The sequence below is a fragment of the Pyxicephalus adspersus genome, chromosome 2, assembly GCF_032062135.1.
Source record: "Pyxicephalus adspersus chromosome 2, UCB_Pads_2.0, whole genome shotgun sequence".
Classification (NCBI taxonomy): Eukaryota; Metazoa; Chordata; class Amphibia; order Anura; family Pyxicephalidae; genus Pyxicephalus; species Pyxicephalus adspersus.
Window position 1 is genome coordinate 30916142 of NC_092859.1, and position 22400 is coordinate 30938541.

General features: G+C 37.1%; 1 long non-coding RNA gene across 8 annotated transcripts in view; it reads left to right on the forward strand.

Moving 5' to 3' along the window:
• LOC140323310 (uncharacterized) overlaps nt 1–20397 on the forward strand; it is an 87545-nt gene extending 67148 nt beyond the window's left edge. The window contains exons 5-8 of one of the 8 annotated variants that reach the window (XR_011919340.1): nt 5767–5894; nt 10555–10667; nt 11685–12752; nt 13993–20397. This is a non-coding gene — a long non-coding RNA (uncharacterized lncRNA). The remainder of the gene's footprint in view (nt 1–5766; nt 5895–10554; nt 10668–11684; nt 12753–13992) is intronic. The other 7 variants (XR_011919342.1, XR_011919339.1, XR_011919336.1 and 4 more) reach the window with 7 other exon arrangements.
• The last annotated feature ends 2003 nt before the right edge of the window (nt 20398–22400 follow it).

Sequence of the window (22400 nt, forward strand, 5' to 3'; positions counted from 1 at the left end):
GAAAAGAAAACTGACAATGTAATACTGGGGATCCCGAAGATACAGAATGTTCTTAGCTAATGGAAACAGATAATTAATGGAGAGAAAAGTATTCACAAAGGTTGGAAACAGCTTAAGCGGGCCAATTATGACCTTTTGTCATATGGTGTTGTGTTTGTTCAGTTGAATGTGACATCCATAAGGTCTCATAGACACTTGTGTATTATCAGTATAAAATGTGTTCCCTAGCAAAATAGATACAGCGATCCATGAGAAGGGAAAAACATTTACAAGACCATCTGCATCACTTTTTAAGAAAATAAAAATCTCAGCTATTTCATATTGTTTTATAATTTAATGCTTTTTACTTATTGAACAGTTCTATTCCTTTCTTGGGGGAAATTTTATCAAATATTCATAAGGTGCAAAATGAAAAAAAGAAAAAACTTTTCCCTTAAGATTTTACTCTGCATATACAGGCAGTATTCTATTTAAAAACAAACATTCCCTGGGTGAATCTTGGTATATCTTGCCTGACTAAATGTCCATTGAAACCCCCATCTATATAGTGATGGGCAAACTGGCCCATGTAACCCATGCTGGTGCAGTGTATAGAAGGTGAACTGCAGATATAAACACTACTTGTATATAGGAGCCCTGTACTGTGGTGTGGGATAAGTATCAATGCACAAAAATAACATTTTGTAAAAACTTTGCCAGAAAGAGGATCTATTTGAAGGCAAAATTGAAAATCCTTTAGATAGCATGGGGAGCGGCGGAGGTATAAGGTGGTACGTGGTGTTCTTTTATTTAAATGCATAACCCACCTTCCTCCACGGGAAAATACCTGTCTGGGACACAAGACTATGGACTGGTATCCCCCTAGCAAAAAGGGGTATTGAGCATGTAGCTCCCCCTCTATGTAAATACCAGGGCGGCCTCCTCCTATCTATTAATTCCAATAAATGTTCCTCTAAAAGAAAGATTACAGCTAGGGACTGCACTTTACAGAAAGACTTTGACGAGGCAGTTTGGCTTTCACATTTATATGTAAATATATGCAACCAAAACCTTTTAAAGTAAAAAGTTAAGAAAGGTGAGACTGGTAAGTGTGCTGTAAAACCTTGTATTGTTGTGTGAAAAGCCCTTTTTTTTGCACCTTGCCTTGAAGTTGGTTATAAAGTGGTTGATATTTTGGTTATTGACTGGTTACCATTTTAGTGTATTGATGGATTGTTTAGTTCACTGCTAATACAGCCACTTTACAACTCAATTTAGCCGCTTTACAACTTGAGGCACATATGATATTTCTCACAACTTCTAGAACCCAATTGGCTTTTCGTCAATAGACTAAATAACCTAGAAATAACAAGAAAATCACATCTGTCTGCAGACCCCCTTTCCTTAAGGCCAAACGATAAGCACTGAGTAGAACATGGATATGCACAGTGATGTAGTCATGATGGCTTGGAGATATTTCAGTCCATAATTACAGATTTCTGGATAACATCAATATAACCAGGTAACAGGTTTAATGGTCATCTCCTACCTTGTCACTACTGGACTGCAGATCCCCAGCTACTAGGACACCACCTTGGACATCTAGTGAAAATCTTACTTCATGTTGTGTCTATGAGTAAATGTAAATCGCCCAAACACAAGTGTAAAAAAAATGATATGGGTTTTTACTATTCATTTTGTATCCAAAATCTAAAGGAAATGTTTTAGCTTTTGATTCTTCCACTGTATACTAATCTACTGTAGTTGAGCTGTACATGACCTATAACAAAGGCTCGCTGGTTGCTGTTCCTGGCTGTGAAAGATTGTTTCTATATTTGGAAATTGGCTCTGCTGCAGCTGGGCAAGGACTGAGATCCAAAACCATTTCAGAAAGAAGGCAGGTCCTCCATGTGATTGTAACTTGTTTTCTTGATTAATCTTTGTGAGGTTTGATCTTTGTGGAGAAGAGTTCCCGCTGAGAACATTCATCAGGTCCTGTTGCCTTTCTAAAACTTTATTTTTTTAAAACATTCTTCAACTCATGCCCTTCCATCGCAGTCTAATCATAGTCTCTTTCTGACTTTCCCAACTTTTTTACATTACAACAAAGTACACCTTCTATTTTTCCATAGGTTTAATCTTATTTGGTTTTAGCCTTTCTTTCTTATTTATTTTTCGTTTTACCAGACATTTTTTTATCCTATCCCATTTGTAAGTGCCTTAAAAATTAGCCTTTGGTTCTCATAATGACCTTCTAAAAATTCCCCAGATTTCTCCCATGACATCCACTTTGCAAATAATATTATTAGATGGCCCAAAACATGTGACAGAGGTTTGACCATCACTTATGCCTAACAGGCTGAACAAATGTTTGAATGATAAAGAAAGCTTTGTGACACATAAATGGTGCATCAGATTTTTTATAGGCAACATAGATTTTAGCCCAGGGCTTCAATTACTTACTTACACCTGCTTACCACAGTCAGAAAACTTTGAAAACACTAAATGTAGGAAGGGCTACTGAATTGAATGTACTCATTACCAGTTAAATAGATTTTCACCATCTATCCCGGGTCTCTCCTTATACTGCCTTCCTGTGTTGTGCCCAACATTGACAATGTAATGTGTCATAAAGAGAACCTAGAGCCTGGTATGTGTACCCATTGCAAAAATATGTGTAATACATTTAAGTTTATATTACTAACATATGCAATCATTGTACAGGCATCATCCCCATCTACTTCTTGGGCAGTTCCTCCTTTCACTATCAAATCACAGGCTGGGGTTGGGGTGAACAAGACCAAAAAATGCTCCTTAACTGCAAAAGAGAAAAAATCAATTATGATCCTTGCCAGGCACAACTGTGCAGTGTGGCAGAGCTGTGCAAATCCTAATACTAGATAGAAATGCTCCTAAATACATGGGTGCTCGCAGTGAAGGGCAAATTGTCCCCCCCCCCCTCTCACTTTTTGTGACATCACCAACAGACAGCAGCGGTGGCTTATTTATTGGCTGGTCTCTCCTTTATGTTGTCGGAAAAAGTTTGCCCATCTGTAAACCCTGTGGTCTGTCTTCTTTTAGGTAGACACACCTTGAAACAAGGACTTCCTAAGGGAAGAGTAAAGCCAGTGTGGCCAGAAAAAAAGCGGAGGTAACACACATTGGTGCAGAACTGCATTCTTTGAATATTGGTGTACTTTACTGGCTATATAGTGTAGTAAGAGCCCAGCTGTTTTTGAAAGCAGTAGTTATGGAAAAAGAAATGTTTGTGAGAAGTGTAATACAAACATTTTTTAAGGTATGGATGAATGCATATAGAGTTCAAAGGATTAGTTATCAGTATAACCCATATGATGATCTTACCCCTAATACTGACTGATCATGCCATCTTCTGCCAAGGTAGCTATCTTGGTAGAGGCAGGGCTTTGTCTCCTCAAAACTGACACCCTTATGACCAGAAACCCTATATGATTATTCAGGAAACAGCAGGGAGATTCAAAGAGCATATTTCCAAAAAAAGACTTAAAGTACACGTGTCCCAATGGAAGGTTTTTTCTTTCCTTATGTTGAATGTTCTTGAGCAAAAAGATGAGATGGGATCAGTCTGACTTGCTGCAGAATCTAATGTTCACTGTGAGAAGCTGACAATGGGCAGTAAAACCCAGTAAGTAATTTTGATATGGGACAATAGCCTGTACAACTGGGCAAAACTGAAGGTATGGCTAAAGTTCAGCTTTAAAATAAACATCAATTGCGTTTTAAGCTTGTAAACAAAATTATTATATATAATAATAATTATTATAAAAGGATAAAATGTATTTTTTTCTCTGGGCTTAGTTGTACTTTAGACTTACAGGAATTTAAAATAGAAAAACATTCTGGTTGTACTAATAAGAGCTGAATATAAATCTAGGCAGAGCAGACGTTGTAGTGTATACAGAGAAGGATGTATAGTTATACAAAGTCGGTATAGAGAGCGGGGGATGTAATGAACGCTTAGAGGGCAAACGAATGCCTGCAGTCATTGATAGGATTTAATTGCAGCCGCTCCATAACAGCAATGTGTAATTACCAGATAAGGTGTAATTCACAAAAGTGTTACTGAAAAACAATAGGAAAATCAATGCAGGCTAATCATAAGAATGTTTCTCACGGCTACATGCGAATTTATAAGGAAGCAGCAATTATTCTAATGAGTTATATATAGGATAAAGTTCAGTTGTTTCATCTCCATACATTGCCTATTCACGGTTGTAGTTAACATTTTGCCCGTAAAAGTCATAGGACATTACATTCAGGTAAATTAGATGCCAGCAATTTCAAGATTTTGTTTTCCTAAATGGTTTATAAAAATAAATCTGCAGCCAGATAATGAGAAGGGAGCAATAACTTCTGTGGATAGCACAAACTGCAGGTAGTAAAAGTTAAAAATATAAACGTGACCTGAAATAAAGTGAAGATTTGTTATCTGGTAGGGAAAATGGGGGAAAAATAGGAAAATGTTCATTTTGCCTAAGCAGCACATTTTGTCGGTAAATTAGCAGTGCACTTCGTGGTAAATAAATGGGAGCCTAGGCACTACTGTGCCTTACTGTACATCTAAGACACTACTGCCTTCTATTTATTTTATATAGGAAGAACATCACAATGCAATTACATTTTAGTGTATCACAGCAGACCATGACTGTTCATTGCCTGAATTAAAAAAACAGTTCATGTGAGAATGGATTGCTTTTACACAACATGCTCCAGTACAGTAACCTGTTGTGTAAATGCATGTGTGTTAATACAATGCATGGATTAAATGGACCCAAATAAGTTTAAAATGACACCTCTAGTGTAAGGGCTGATCTTTAACTGTTTCAGCTAAAAACAATAATATCAATATTTAAACCCTAATAGCTAATATGGGACACCCAAGCTGTCCCCAAACCCACAGCAACATCTGTTGAGGGTCCAATGCCACCAGTAACAAACTATTAATAGGAGTTCAAAGTAAAGCAACAATTCACATTCAAATATAGCAAAAAAATGCACATGGCAAAATCTCTGGAACTGAGAGCAATCTTCTATTTAAATGCGAGATTGATGAAAGGGGCCCTTTCAGTGTGGGAAAGCCTTACCAGACAGGCCAAGCTTAGATCTTTTCTGTTTGAATTATGCAACACAGTACAGTAGCAGAAAAGGCATGAAGAATGTCATAAACTTATCTCTCTGCTCACATATAAAAAATAAATGAATTAGATATTATTAACATAGCAGGAAAGTCTGTCCTCAGATAACCCAGCAAGTGACCCTGCTGTCGCCAGCTGGTAATTTACTTTGAGCAAAGGTGTAACTCTTAAAGGAACATTGTACTGTCACTTACACAGGAAAAAAATTAAAGTTTTCAAAATACTATAGAAGTTTTCTCAATTAATTTAAACTTCTTACTGGGCATCTGTTCTCTGTTTTTGCACCCCCTTGCAACTTTTTTATGGTTTCATATTGTAGGTGGGTGGCATCCACTGTGTTGTGATCCAGCTCTTCACTAAGCACCCAAAAACAGCTTGGTGGTTACTGAAAAGTGCTGGATGGTTCACCCAGCTAAAAGGGGCTGAGGAGAACACCATGTAGGCATCGAGAGCTTGTACCCTCCATTTATCTGATCTTCATCCTGTACACTTCCAGAGTGATGCCTTTTTTTCAAACACCTATAGTGGATTTTATACTGGGCATTGTTTTTTTGTTTTTCATCCCCTTGCAACTTTTTTATGTTTTTATTGGATACAATACCTTTTTTTACAGCAGTCCAGTGATGTCACAGGTTCTATTCCTCCTCCAGTTGTGGACAGATCCTCGTGTAATGAGGTTTTGCTGGTGTCTGCTGCATTCTTCTGTGAACCCAGAGGAGCTTGATAGTGTACCTTCAGCGGGTGAGTCGTTGATGTCCTGGGCTCACAGGAAGTGGGCTGAATGATGTGAGGAATTACCTAACCCAGAAGAGAGGAGGTGTTGCATTGTAGAGTGGTAATCTGTGGAGAACAAAGGTGGAGTGAGATTTTCAGATACTGCTTTTTTACCTACTGAAAGCCATAGTTTTTTCACCAAAAAAAGAAAAATTGAGTTAGGTTTTAAACAAGAGCTTTAACTATAGCACATAATCAGTGTTATGTATAGTGTGAGTTACTACCTGGAAATGGTACACTCAAAGCTGTATAACTGTAGTGTGACATTATGTAGGGCACTGCTGTCCTCGAGATTAAGATTTAGGGGATATGGTAATATCATTGCTCTGCTTCTCATTGTTCTCCTTGCTGGAGATACTGACATGGGGAAGTAAAGCTCTGCTTCTACCAAGATGGTAGTCTGACTTTTATTGGATGCAGCTTCCAGAAATCAGTTCCTTTGTGCCCAAAGTGCCCATGCTTTAGGCAGAGTTATGATCTGGGGTTTCTTCAGTTGGTCAAGTTTAGGTTCAGCAATGCTATGTGTCCAAAACAAATGAAGCCATCTGACTACACTAAATGGCCAGATATTTCCATCAATTATTTTTTTTCTCCCTGACAGAGATGACAATTCCAGGATTCATCAGGAATAAATATGAAAGAGTGATTCAGGGTGTATGAGACATCGTTTTCATACATTGATTGTCCACCAGGCCTCAGTGAGAATTATAGGAATGATACTGCAGTGTATGCATGCTGTCATCAAAGCTAAACATTGTCCAACAAAATATTAGTGTGTGTGACTTTTTTTGGCTAGGCAGTGAATATTTTCATTGTTTGAACAATATTGTTCATTTAAGTTTTGAGGTCTTTTTTAGATACAGGAAGATTTGGCAGTGTTTATTTGATCTCCACTTCAGTGTTTATTCTGCTTTTAGTATTATATATATTTGTTTCTCAGCTTTGATCAGGGTATCATGGCATAAGTTTATTTAAAGTCCAACTCCAGGAGAAATTTAGTTTTGGATATACTTGAGATGAATAACTACTTCTGGTGGGTTCTTATTGGCCTTGTTGACACCTTAGAAAAATTTCACATCACTACCATCTCTTCTATTCTTTTTGCTATTTTACTGAAAAAAGTGTGTTGTTGCCATTTGTGTTGCCACTAGACGGATGTCCCCTCATTTTCTTTATTCACAGGATGTAAAAGGAAATCCACCCCCCTCAGATGTTATATACCTCCCCTACTCCCAAATTAATTTAGAATTGTAATTGGGGTTTTAACTAATTGAAAACAATGTCAATCCAAAAAAGCCCTTTTGACAAATCACTTAATTTGAAATATACATATGAGCTTTCCAGGGCTAATTTGACCATGTATGGTCATTTTAACCAATTAGCCTGGCTTTATATAAAAAGACCTGCTGACACATCAATTGGAAACACTACAGAGCAGTCACGACTTCTGAAGTTGTTTTCTTTCTCGCTTTTTTTTTTTTTTAGCTCCGTGCTAGAGTGGAAACATCTTAAATAAAGAGGGTCCATTCATGAACATGTAATAGCCATGTCAGTTCACGTTTTCTGCTAGCCGCATGGAAAAATCAGGCATCACCTTAGAGCCGTAAAGCTCACACAAAATGGGTCTTGTCTCAGAGAGCCTGGATCTGCATGAGCAGAGCTGAAGAAGACTTATATTCCAGAATTGTGTTCTGTCACTGGTCACTGCAAGAATTAAGGGGAAAATGGTGGTTTGGCTGCTACTACTCTTGTTACTATTTGTGATGTCATGGAAAGAGCAGTGATTGATTTGTTTCTAAGTTGATCACAATAAATTTCAATGGCCAGATCCTTTATTCTTCATTGTGGCTTGTAACTGCTAAGAGAATCTGGATGTTTAACACATCAACCTTTTTACCATACCCAGAGGATTCAAATGACATGTCTCAGCTTGACATGCACATTTGTCATTTTAAACTACTAGTTATTGCAACAATATTTTAAGAAGATTTATGTGACATAAATATATGTGCGTAATTATTTTGATGGCTCTTTTAGAAACTTTGGAGTAATGTACCTGGAGTTCCAGGGATTAATGTACCTGTAGTTCCAGCATCTCTTCATATTGTACGTTATTCCTGAGCAAGCTTATGATTTATTATGTATACTTTAAATACTAGCAATTTTTTATCTGTCTTCCTTTATTTTTTTAATAACTTGTAATAAAAATGGTGAATATTAATTTCCCTATCACATCCTTCTCCTGCTACTTTGTGCAAAAACATTTTTTTTGTGATTTTTTATATTTTACAGCCAAATCCAGGGTAGCTTTAGCAGTATTTTAGGATCATTTTCCTGCTGGAACGTTTCCAGCAGGTGAACGTTTGTCCCAGTGGCAACTGCCATCCATCTTTTTTTCAGTCTTGTAGTTCTATCCCCTCATCCCCACAGCATGATGCCAGCACCACCATGTTTCACCGTGGTGGTGTGAGAAGTGTTGGGTTTGCACTACATAGCGTGTCTACTATTATGGTTGGAGAGTTAAGTTTAAGTCTCATCTAACCGAAGAACCTTCTTCCATGTGTTTGGGGAGTCTGCTACACAAAACTCACCCATGAAACACTGCCATCTGGGAAAATAGCTTACTGTGATCCTATGAGTAAATACTCCTATCTCCCACCAGCTGTGGATCTTTGTAACTTTGGCATTCATTTTGGTGTCTTTGTTAATTTTACTATTAATGCCCTCCTTGTCTCTTGTCAGATGTGTAGTGATGCCATATTCTTTCCATTTTGTAATAACTAATAAATTGGTGCTCAGTGGAATATTCAAAGTTCTGGATATTCTTTTATAGCCCAACCTGGATCTATACTTTTCCACAAATTTGGCCTATTTGAAGTGCCGTTCAGAATAGTTTTCATGCATGCAGACATAAAGTAACAGACTTTATGAAACAAAGAATTCACGAACTCATTGCAAAAATATTACAGAACCAGTCAACAATAAACTTCAGTGTAAATAGTTACAGTTCTGTAAAAGAACCTCAGGTGTATTTTTCATATTATTGGTGCATGTAATTAATTGTTTTTCAATACTAAAATGGATCACCCCATGTCCTGGATAACTGGAAATCTTCTTCACTTTACCATAGTAAACAGGATTACAAACTCTTATGCATTTCTTGCTGATCCCAGCGCTTCTTGAAAGTAAATGTAAACCCAAAATAAATAACATTTCATTTGCTACAGTATTGTGCATCATCAACCATTGCTTTTTCCATACAATTTTTGTTTGCTCTTTTTTTTTTCTGCAGCTACTTCGGTTTTATGTCCTGTCGACATGCACCCCATCATTTGCTCCATTGCATGGGTTTTCTGATACTGACAACAGTGAAACATATTTCTGCTTTGTATGTCCACATCACTACTTGTAGTTTTTATTGAATAAATGTATAACAGGCTGACAATGTAGAAAAACAGTTGGTTGATGCAGACAAAACAGTGCAGAATGCATACCAATACCAAAAGATCAGTGGCTAGATTATATTTGAGACATTAGTCCAGTTAACCCCATAAAACACACTCTTTAAAAGAATATTCCCAAAATATTTAAAAAAAACACATTCATTTTAGATTTCTTTGGCCACAGCAGCCTTTTTATTGGCAAAGGCTTAAGTAAACATGTTAAGTACAAAAACACTTTCATAAGTAATACTAATTCTAAACCAGGGAGTAAAGGTCTTTGCAGCCCAAACAATAGGGTAAGTCTGTCTTCCATACTTAAGGCCCGCTTTGGTGACATACATGCCATACCCCTATTTAATGAACAGTGCTGCGTGTTATGCTGGCGTTAATACTGTTTATTATTAATAATAATATTAATAATAATAATACCCACAAACACAGCAAACCCTTTTCCAACAGAATAAAATGTGGCTATATACCCCACCATCATCTCAACTTACATGCATTAAAAAGTCATATCATTCACCAAGCTGCTAAAACAATCAAAAATCCCCCAAAAGTTCCAATTAACTAAAAAAGTGGGGGAGGATGGTGGAAGTCATCGACCAGTGTTAAATAACCTCTAACTGTCCCTAGGAGAAAGAACTCCATACCACCAGACCTGTGGGACCCCTCTCTTCCTGGATCGACTCCCCACAAACATAAGTTCCAAATTTCTTAAACTGCTTGATTTTTAACACTTCCCCTACCATAATGTAGAATTGCCAGGTTAGATTTTTTTATGAAAAGAAGCACATGTTAACTAAAGATAACTTTTGAAATGACATTAACATGTTTGCCATTTTTAAGCATATTTGACATTTTAGTGATTGGGTATATATATACTTGAAGTACGGATCAGCCTGCAGTACTGTTGATTCTTTGGAATAAATGTTTTAGCTGGGCCCCCTCCTAAATACAAATTACTTTCTTTTAGTCCTGTTGTTTTTTTTTTTTATACGCCACAACCCTTAGCTGAGATGATCCACTTCACTCAAACTGATGAACACATCCAAAAGCACACATCCCCAGAAAGTCTCCTAATGACTGTGGTTATGACACATAAACAACCATGTCAGAATTACAAACCACAGATTTCCAGGCCCTGAGTGACACCATTGAGTTTTAAAATTCTTTTTTTTTAGATCTTGTGTACAGAGGGCATATGGAGGTATTTTACGAAGAAATAACTTACAGTGGAAGAGACTGCTGACTGTAAAAAAAAAACTTTAGCAGCAATGCGTATCAACAGAAAAAGGTAAAATAAATCTGCGTCTAAAACCTTCCCAAAATCAGTGGTTTCATTTGTTTACATCTGCAAATATATGAAGTAGAAACACACCACCAGAAGACACATTTGCATGTCAGTGCTGGTATTAAGACATCAAATAGGAACAAAGCTTATCAGGAGGTTAGTGAGCTTTATCCTGGTCATTCCCCATTATAAACCAAAGAATGAAGCGGTCATATTACCAGCTACAGAAAAGTTGAATGAATTAGATCTTGTATAGAAATAAAAAAAAACTCAAATAGGGAAGTATTGAAAAGTTTAATAAAACAAATGAAAACACTAACAATTTCAAAGTACCTCCAAGTCAGTGTTTTTCAATTAGGGTCCTCCAAAGGTAACTAAGGGTTCCAATGAGCAATTTGTGACTCTCAGGTTTTATTTTACCTTGACACCAATAATCTTTTTGGCTATGTATAAGGGTGGCATTCTTCCCTCTGACCCGTGATTGTAAGAGACATTTTTCCCACTTACCGCTATGTTAATATACTGTGAGCTGTGAATATAGTAATTATAGCAGGGGTTTCTAAGGACCTGAAAGTTATTTTCAAGGGTTCTCCAATGTTAAAAAGGTCATAAAAAGGCTTCTCTAAGCACATACAGATTATCCTGAAAGCAAGCAGTATGTTCAAGGTCAAAGGATCAACATGGCTACCAGTCAATTCCTTTTTTCGTAAAGGCTGTTAGCGATGGTAGCCCGTGTATTTATCTTAGTACAGGTTTCCTTTAAAGCAGCTTAGTCACTTGATGGATAACCGTTCAGATCGACAAGTAGTAGAGTGATAATATCAGAAAACCCTGCCCTTTTTTGCAGAAAGAATCGCTTTGAACAAAAAACACCAGGCCAACTGCTACTAAAGAAACTTTTATTTAGCAAGATTTAAAATTAGTATCTCTGTGGCACTGAATAGTCAGACAGATGACACCAACTATTTCTTGGCATGATCTGTATCACTTATCTGTTTTTTGTCTTTTTGTTGTACAAAGATTGAACATTGTCACTGCTGTCCAACAAGTAAGTAGGGGGCCCAGGATGCAATAGAATGATTTTCCTGGCTTCACAGTGTTGCCAAGCTGTGTGAAGTATGACTGGGTGAACAAATGACAAATCCTTTGGCAGGTAAAACAATATTCCTTGTATTCCTATCATGCCTGGATTTATATTTTGTAGTCCAACTCCACTTTCTTATATTTTATTTACTTCCTGCCAATGCATGGCCTGCTCAGGTAAGGTAAGTTTCCCAAAAATAAATATTATTAATAATTGTGGAGAGGGTGGTCAAAAGGGAGAAGAAAAAGGAGAAAGTGGAGTTGGGGTTTATTTTTCCCATAGCAAGATTTAGTGCATAATGTATGGGTCTGTTAACTATATTACCATTGGAAGTATATAACATAAGCATTCAAATTTTATTCAATTTCTCACACAGACACATAAGCCAGTAAAGGTTAGGGCCAAAGAAAATAAGGAAAAGAAATATTTAACTCCAGTCCAAGTACATAGAATGTCTAAGATTCAACGCAGATACTGAAATTATTGGAGAGAGGATATTCAATTAATATAATTATAAATTAAGTCAAGTATAATACAACACTGAGATATGGCCTGTATTGTTTCCTGATCTATATATCTGGCTTTTATTTACATTTTCTATTGAGGAATTAGAAGTACCAGCATCTGCCCTGTAGCTGAGCTTCATTTGGCTCCTAGGCCCCAGCAAATAGGGGTTCAGTTCATGCAATGTCTTTTGTTCTAGGCATTCATGCTGGTGTAGGAGCAGAATTTGTTAATTCCCCCCTCGCCCTCATTGTTCATCTGATTTCACTGCCCACCATGGCTGTCAGTTTTTACCTACCTTTTATATGTGCCTTCAGATAAGTCCTTCTAGTGGTGATTATAACCTTTTTCATAGGTGGGTAGCTTTCAACACATCATTGAAGAGTGTGAGCAGGGTGCCATGGTGCAGGAAATGGTGCCATTGGGTGCCATTGGGTGTCATTGGAAAGGGGGAAATATTGCACCCAGCAATGACAGGAAGTGGGCTACAACAACCACCGGTAAAATAATTATTTTGTAAACTGCCAATGCCACTGAGGAAAAGCTGCAATTTTTAAATTGGAACACCTACATCTACATACATCTACATCTACTGTACATACATTGTACATCTATTATTTACACTCATAAACATTTCAATTGATTACTTGTTGCCAGACTATAGAAAACACATGCTTTTAGAAATATACAGACTACTGGTTTACTAGTTGCCTGGCTGCCATGTTGATCTAATGCAGTGTTTCCCAACATGGAGGAACCACTGAAATAATTTCAGGTATTAGGGAATCCCTTGTATAATTATTATATCTACAGCCCACAGTACATTAGCATGGTGTCAGTGGAAAGAGTGCTTCTTTAATTGCTATGTCACCTTTATAGATAGCCAAAAAGATCATTTGTGTCAGATGAACTGACCTGAGAGGAACAAACTGCTCATTGCTCAAGGAACTCATAACACTGATCTAATGATTTTACTAATTCCTGACCATGCATATTCAAGTTCAATAGTTGAAAATGTACTGAAGTCTGAAGATCAACATGACTTGCAGTCAACTAGAATTTTTGGAACAATGGCAGCCTACATGATTCTCCTAGTGTAAATAATATTTAAGGAACATATATTCTTTTGATAGGGGCTGTCAGTAAAGAAAATGGTAATACTTACTGTATGTGTGCTCTGTTTGGGAGCTACAGCTGTCAAAGAATCTTCAGAATTAGACACTTATGAGAACCTGCACTCCACTTCCCCTCTGTATTCTGTTGTTCCATCTGCGGATCCCAACATCATTACAGTAGTGAAGTAGAAGTTTGCTGATGGAATCACAGAATACCAGGTGTCTGACATTCCCAGAAGTGTTGGATGCAGAAGATTTATTAGCAAGCTTAGCTCCTCAGGTGAGCAAAGGTCTAGGGCAGAAGGAATAACTCTTTTTTAAAGGCAGTCATTTTAGGTAAGGGGGTTAGATCAGAATTGTTCTTTTCCATATGGCAATGAGTAGGCTTTGAATGCTCACAGGAGATATTCCGACCATTTTGTATAGATGGTTGCTTAGAATGATGTCTTTGCATAGTCTATTTTAAATGCAGTTTAAAAAAAATCCCTTACTTTTTTATAGGATTGGATTACCTAATGGAAATGTAACTTTGTTTTTTGCATTCACCAAACATGGGTGCCTATATCCAAGATGTGCATAATACAGAATATATACAATAAAATAAAATTTGTATTTTTTTCCCTAGGTCTTGATTTCCTTGTTAACTGTCTTACTGCCACCTACTGACAGTTTTTCTTCTGACAAACAATTTTCAGACCTCATACAAAACGTGTCCTATTGATCTAAGCCAACTGTGAGCAAATTTTTTCCGTGGACTGGGCCAGCCAATGAGGTCCTGTTACACTTCCAGGTCAGAAATTTCAAACAGCTACATACTGTATTCGGAGGTTAACTCTGCTTTTTTATTGGCACTGAAAAGCTTTCCTTTACTACTGTACAGTGGAACACGGGCAAAGGCCAGCACAAAAAGTCAGACACATGGAATTGTGAAGAGGGGGAGTAGGTCTTTTGCAATAACTGAGGAGGAAAAAGAGATGCTATAGGGTGTGTCAGCTAAAAACCCATGAGCACTAATTTGCATTTCAATGAGCAAAGCACATGGTAATAAAACTGGAGCAAACCACATTTAAAGTAAACTCCGCCAGCTGAGAAAGGCCAAATTTCATGTACGTAAAGTTGCTGAAAGTCCCAGGCTGCCTGAGCCAAAACTGGTATTATCACTCCTGGTACACAGTACCACCTGCTGTTTGAGTCTGTAAACTTGTAACTGTTTGTCTGCTGAATAGACCTCTATATTATACCCCAATACCAGATTCTATTAAAAAAAAAAAAAATTAAAATACAAAAATGAAGTTTTTGATGCAATACTCACCTTCTCCCTAATGCTATCCTGACATTTTCAATGTTTCATGCTCCAGCCCAAGTTCATTTGTGGGTTAAAGAACACCCAGGCCAAGTGAACCAATATCCCTATAATTAATAATAATAATTCTCTTCTGATTTAGTGACAACTCAAAATGTTGGCTCTTCCTTTCCTTTGCTTCAGAGACAATATTCACCACAAAACAGCAAGGGGTAATCTCTGATATGGCCAGCAATAACAAAAAAGCTAGTTCTTATACTCTAACCATACCTCCACTGTCCATGAATTGGATGAATTGTCCCTCTTTCAGAACCAAGTGTGGATGCACACACCCCTATTAAAATATATCATTTAACTATTCAAATGTTTTTTATTAAAAAGTGTTATTTTGCATTAAACCTTCATCCAGCCCATAATTAATGTGTTTTTTTTTCAAAGCTAATATAAATGTAATTGTGAAAGAAAGCTTTTGCTGGTTGAACCAATCATTTATTGCATATTCACTTTTTTATTGTCTGCAAACTGGGGAATAGCTCAAGCGTGTCATTTGCCTACTTTGAGTTATAAAGTGCCTTAACCTTCTATCCAAAATAACGTGTTACCTTTATATAAGCAACACAGACATTAGATAAAGTCAGACGCACGTAACAACCTAATATATCTGAAATCAAAACCAGAAATTAATGGTTTTGATGACACAAGGAAATATAATCAAAGGTTTCTAAATTGATTCCAAATCAATCGGATTCATTTATATATTATTTTGTTCTAATAATGTTTTTTTTTAAATAACCTTTATTAAAGCTGTTCGTTTATGTCCTAGCTGCATCATTTGAATAAAGGTGGTTGATCAAACCTATAGTGGCAGATGCATGTTTTTAGGCAATCACTTTATTACAGTATATGGTTTAATTGGCCAAGCATTTTGCCAGTGACTTGCACTGCTCCTCTCCTTCTTAAAGAACCAACGCTTGCACATTTGACATTGGGCGTCAGTGAACAGTAGTGAAATGCTTACTGCCAACCCCATTCATTTTCAATTGACATGCCACTGGTAGATGGTACAAGCAGCATTTTCTCCAAAGCAGTGGTTCCTATCCTTGGGAAGCAGTACATACGCTGCAACCTTGCTGCTAGTTTGAACATAGCCTTAATGGTGTGTATAAAAAAAAAGCCTAAATAAAAAGGTTAATGAAAGTCCTTTTTTCCTACCTTAGTACCTTGACAGGAATCCTCCTTTAATTTTCGGTTAGAGAATCCTTCATTCACAGCTCATTCCAACCAGCTGTGTTCTTGGGTCCACCTTTAATAGGTTTAAAAAGCAAAATGCAGGGTAACATTCCAGAAATGCATCAGCAAGGATTTAAGAACAATGTCTGTTGGAAACAACAATTTTCTTACATCTTTGGTTTTAACCTTTATTGGAAAACATGGAAAAAAGCATCACAGTATGGCCAGTGAAAACAAACCCTAAAACACTTACACTTCCCAAAAGGGATAAGTCAGTAATGTATAACTTAAAGCAGGGGTGTCAATCTCAAATACACAGAGGGCCGAAAATTAACAGACCAAGTCGGGGGCCAAACTTGAAATTTTTACTTGAAAAGTTTACTACTTCATCAAAACAAACAAACCCCTCTACACACACTTTAGGGTTGAAAAGACTAATTTTTATCTTTCTATGCAGCCTGTGTATTGTTCATCCTCTCACATCACAAGTTTGTCTGACGCTAAATATTACACTATGCAGTCTCCAATAGATTGAAACCAACACAATGCCCTGGTAATCAGGCACCATGTGATCATTGCCTAGGCTTTGTGTCACATGATGGGTGTACAGGAATAATGTCTATGTATTGCATGTGTTGGAAATGATGATGTGAGGTGGTAACGCGGGCGGGTGGGCCAGATGTAGTTCATTTTCAGAATTCTTTGGTGGGCCAAAAAAAAGGACCTGAAGGCCAGATTTGGCCCTCGGGACAGAGTTTGACACCCCTGACATAGAGGATTGATCTAAAGTGGTAAATTGTGGGTGAATCTTGGGTGAAAACATTTAAAAAGGACATTTTTTAGTTTTGGATAGAAAGGAAGACAATATTCTTTATACTTGTTTTCTTTCTGTACCTCTTTTCCAATTTCTTGTCTGGTTTAACTGCTGTCAGCAGGGCAGGAACCATTTAGCCGTTCTCTGGAAAACTAGAAACAAACCCTAAAACACTTTCTCTACCCATGGGGGAATAGACTGTAATTGCCAACATAGAGGATTGGCCAAAGTGGTCTAGTTTTATTTGTTTTTGGATTTACCCAACTTTTTCTAAACCTTGATTCATACAATTTCTAATGGAATACAATGGGAAAAATGAATATATTTTGGAAAAATTTTGGGTAAAAACATATATGAAAAGATTCCAAAATGTATGTCAAGCCACATATCTATTTCTTAGCTTTGAATAGAGTGGGGAGGATTAGAACCCTTCAGACTTGTTTTCTGTCTGTGTACCTCTTGCAGATTTTCTGGTGATACTATTGTCAGCAGTGTAGTAAATGAGGTCAAATCTCTCTAAGGAACACCATAATAAAAAAGAAACCATAAGGAATTCCAATTCTTCCTCCATTCTATCCAAATCTATGATAAATGTTTTTGGCTTGACATATACTTCATTGGATCTTGAGAGTACAGTGGTCCCCATTTTTGTTGGGTTATATTTTTCTCTGTTGGGTTATAGTTGTAATGATTCAGGTTTTTATTTTTTATTTTTGTTTAAACTCTACAGACATGATTTGTTTTAAGCCTATGTACCTATGCCTAATCTCGAGATCGCACAATGAAAACGTACCATGCCAAGCAAGCCTGCACACATGGTTCTGTATTGTGGACTGGATAAAAATTTACTTAGAGTATGCCTACATCACATTCGCAGGCCTAAATAGTCTGAATGGCCTTGTTTGCCCTGCAAACTGAACAACTATTAAACAAGAGTTAAATGAAGAGGTGCGCTGTGCAAAGGATAAGCGGCACCAGTCTCTCACCTCCCAGCCTGTCTACAAACCAGGTAAAATAGGATCTGTTACCATGACAGCAGACATGTCTAACTTACACAGTAACCATGGGGTCAGGACACAAAGAGTTTATCAGACAGATAAGGGACTCTGCTAAGAAGAAAAGACTATAATTATTTATGTTTCTCCAAGAATCATGAACACCACCTTACAAAGACAAAACAGTCCTCCCCTCTGTGCCTAGACTTGTTATAGTCCTGACCCCCAGGGCAATTACAGGGTCAGCTCCCAAAAATCATGGCTTGGGATAATAGATGCAGGCACACGTCTTGATATGCTACACCTAGTGTTCTTAGTGTCTTTAAAAATCATTTCCATGCATCTTAGTATGTGGGGTGCTCAAGTTGCAAAGGGATTATTATGATTTTTTTTATTTGCACTCACTAAATACCCATCAAACTCTATTTGGTTCTTCTATCAGATTTATTTCAGAAAGATTATATTTTGAAACTTTTGTTTTATATTTTCTATACAAAATATTTTGGAATAAGTATTTAATACATTACAAAATGCATTGTGACATTAAAAAAGCACATAAAGTTCACTAAAGTGCTTGGCAGCTACATTTGTCTAATATAGGCATCTGACCTAGCTGTCTGATAAGGATTAATTTAAGAAAAGGCTAGTAGTTTGACGCTGAGAGCCCTAATTTATTTCTTTTGCAGACACAACACAGTTGAAATGTGTTACATTGCAAGAAAAATAGGTACAGAAAAAATGTCCACTGATTTGCTTGAAATGTTATCTCCTTCCTGATTATGGGGCTGACAACACAATATGTTTGTACATACGTCACAACGGCCCAATCAGACTGTCAGTCATTCAAATTCAGCTGAGTAGGAGCAATTTGGAACCATTTTGAGCATGCGTTTCCACATAGTAATAGTTGTGGAAGTGACATGGAGCTTCTAGCTGGGTGGTTGCTTTTTCTTCTTTGGAGGACTTGTTGCTCCCAGGAACCTTCCTTCACTGTCATTCAGTTCTGTTGCTCTCTGTCTCCTTTAAAGGAAAAGAGCTGTAAGGTCTTGACCACCTTTTCTTCGATGCAATTAACTTAACCTTTGGAATTAAAGCAAAACTAAACTTCAAAGATAGAACAGTGTTCCCCCCAGCCCCTTTTAGCCGGGCGTACCTCCCAGCACTTATCAGCAACCACCCAAACTTCTACAATTTCTTCCCACCCAGCTTAAAAAAATGTCTGGTTTGAGCATTGTAGAAAAGTGTGAGCTGCCAGGTTATTACAGAAAGGACAGATGATCCATGCATCCTGGAAATGTAAGTATATCTAAACCTAAGCAATAGAATACCATTATACAGCAGGTAGCATAGTGCACCTTCTGCACAATTCTTACCTGGGCTTCCTCACCCCAGCCTCCCAATCCTGCTCCTTCCCAACAATACTTTTCCTACAGCTGCCATCATTTCCTGCTCCCCTTGGCGGTGCCAGGCTAAACTCAGCAAACTGATAATGAAAATCATGTCTTCCCTTTTATATGTCATACTGAGTAAAGGCAGAGTAGGTGAAGGATAGAAATGGAACACCATTAGCAAATAGTTCCTGCCCGGGACTACACTGGGGGCCCCCCTCCCCACAGTTTGGAGGGGGGTATTATAGTAACGTCTGTGGCCGTAAACCTTTACTGAATTAGTCATTAAGTTTACATACACTTTAATTGTGCCTAGAGAGTACACCAGTCTGCAATCGGCATAGCCACAAATATTTATACAAGTTATAAAATCATGGCTACCGATTTACAAATTTCTCAAAATAGAACTGCAGACATTTCACTGAATTCCTAGTGTTTTGGCATGTTTATGCATTTTATTCAATTCCAGTTCTGTTAAGTAATCTGGCCAATGTCCAGGCCTTCAGAGACCCCATGTGAGGACAGTCTATGCAAGAACATTTCAGATACAAGAATGCAAGAAGGAAGGTATGACAGCTTACCTAGCTGCTGCCACACTAAGATGGAAGTACAAACAAAACAGGTTACAAGAACAAATATTATAAATATTTAAATAAACGAAATAAAAATAAATGAACTAGTTGTCTTGGCATCTGGGATTAGCTGAGCCTCTAATAATAAAGGTAAATTAAATGGTAAATATAAATGTGACACCCAATTCAAACAAAAACTAGACACTTGAAGTTCACTTTCAGAATATATAAAGAAACAAACGCAGCACTGGAATGATTAATGTACTATACAAAAGTTTAAGTACCTGAATTTGACATGGTTTCAGCCACTTTCACTCCCTGTACAGCAGAGTTAAGAATTGGCGTAAGAGAAGCAGTGCATTAAACCAATCCAATCCATTCATGTGCCAATAGAAGAGGGCACGGAGAAAGATGGGCATATCACTGTGCTATTTTTCCTTTACTCCTTTACTGCAGGGATAAGTTCAAGATTAATGACATTGCCACTGTGTCACTGTATCTCTCTGTCATTTGCAACCCCTATTTATTGTACAGCGCTGTGTAATATGTAGGCGCTATATCAATCCTGTTCATTATTATTTTTAATAATATTAATTGCTGAAAAAGCTGTTTGTTTTTAGCTGTTTAGACTTTTATAAAGGAGTTTGATATCTTTCTGATAATTCTGAAATTTGTTGATACATGACATTGTAAACCTCAAGAATTGGGAATAAAAACTGGTAACCATTTTCGAAGAAGTCATTTTTTGGTAGTTAAGTGTTCTCCCACACATATATTTCTGTATCCACCAGAAACAACTGTAGTGAGAATATTATTAATGAGCCCAAACAACTGACATAATCACTGTTCCTTTCATCATTAATATTACTCATTTCTTGACCTTCAGCACATTTGAGGGGGGTGACTCCTACATGGTTATTTTAAACATTCCTAAGTCTCTGGAGGATTAACCATCAGAATGCTGTGCTATAGAAGAGGTGGGTCTTTCTTTATGATATTCAATTTGTGGACCTCGGGAGAGACAACGTGATGGACGTATTAAATGGACCAGTGTCCATGCAATCCATAAAGTTTATGTAGCATGAAAGCCATTGATGGTGAAGTATTATAGGCAGAAAGCCATGCTTACAATAACAAGCTAAGGAGTTCATGCCTTTCTTCCATAACAATCTATTGCTTTATAGTCCCAAAAGCAACTCAAAGTTTAAAGCAACAAGAGAATATAGTCTATGCAGTTCTGACTGCTTATAGAAAAAATGACATTTCCTATATTAATGGTAAAGGGTATCCAAATGTTCTGTAACTAAACTACTGCTCAGGGGTGTAATGACTATTTGCTGATAGATAATGGAAAGGGGTCATGTCACCACAAAGAGACATTGCAAATGTTTTACTGTTTTTATTATAACATATTTAATATGTCTAATGGAAATGTTTCTATACCCAGGTCATGTATAAGAAGAGTATACCTGCAACAAATGACTTGGTATACAGTCTTGTGGTCTCTGTATAGCAGATGTTAGGCTTTGAGCCTAATAAATGTGCATCATGTAAACTCTGTACAGGTGTTAGATGTTCTTCCCTGTAGATAATCATTTGTGATCATCCTCGGGTAAATCTAGTACCCGTATAGGTGTTTTACAACATTTATCATAGATGCCAACCAATAATAAAGACAATTATCTAACATTGGAGCACCTCCTGCTCATCTTCCTTCTTTCCTTCTTTCCCTTTCTGTCTGTACAGAAATTGTTTGTACAATGTCACCTGAAAGAATTACAAGTGAGATTAGTTGAGTTTTCTCTACAGAGCTTAGATATGTTGAAAAAAGGATCAGGATGATAACAACTGAAAACAAAGTGAGCAGACGCATAACCCCACCTGTTAATAAATTTAAAAAGAAACAAAACAAAAATACAACTTTTCAAGTATACCTTAAAAAAATGACCTCCATGTCATCTTACTGATGGCTTATGTTAGGACACATACGTTGCACTCTATTAAAACTCAAAGATTCAAGCTTAAAGAAGTAAAGTAAAAGTAAATTTGTTTCACCGATACATGGAACAGCTTGGGGCCCAGAGTTTATTACAAATTCCTGAAGATGAGTAAAGTTGTTTACCAGGAATCAGTACGACCATCAGCTTCGCCTGCCGCCCACCTAAAGCTGAAGGTCACCAAGTGTGTGCTGCTCAGAGCTCTGATTTTTTTTCCAAGTAATTGAGTCATTCTGAAGAGCTGAGAGCCTGAAAATTCACATTAATGCTAACATGAAAAAAAAAAACAGAATCTATCATCTTCAGAGCCCGTACATTCATTGCAGAGAAAGAATAAAGTAACGATTGATGGGTACATTTTGACAAAGAGAAAATCATTTTAGTGGAATTCAAATTCAAGGTAAACTTGACATATGTAAAAAGCATTTAGAATTGTGCAAAAAGCTAAGAGGTGATATCTAGATTATTAGCCATTACTCATAAAGCACCGATAAACTACGCAGCGCAACGAGGTCATAATCATATCACTAACTGTCCCTGAAAGTGGCTCACAATCTAATGTTGTCTAATATGTTATTAATTTTTTTATTTTTTCAGGGTAAGCTGATTACCTTACTGATTGTTTTTTTGGGGGGGTATGAAAGCTTTCAAATTTAGAGGTTTTCAGTTTGTAGGAGTTCTAACACAACTCCTAACTGCTTCTCCCGTTTTACTGTTTTTCTCTTCAGTTGACC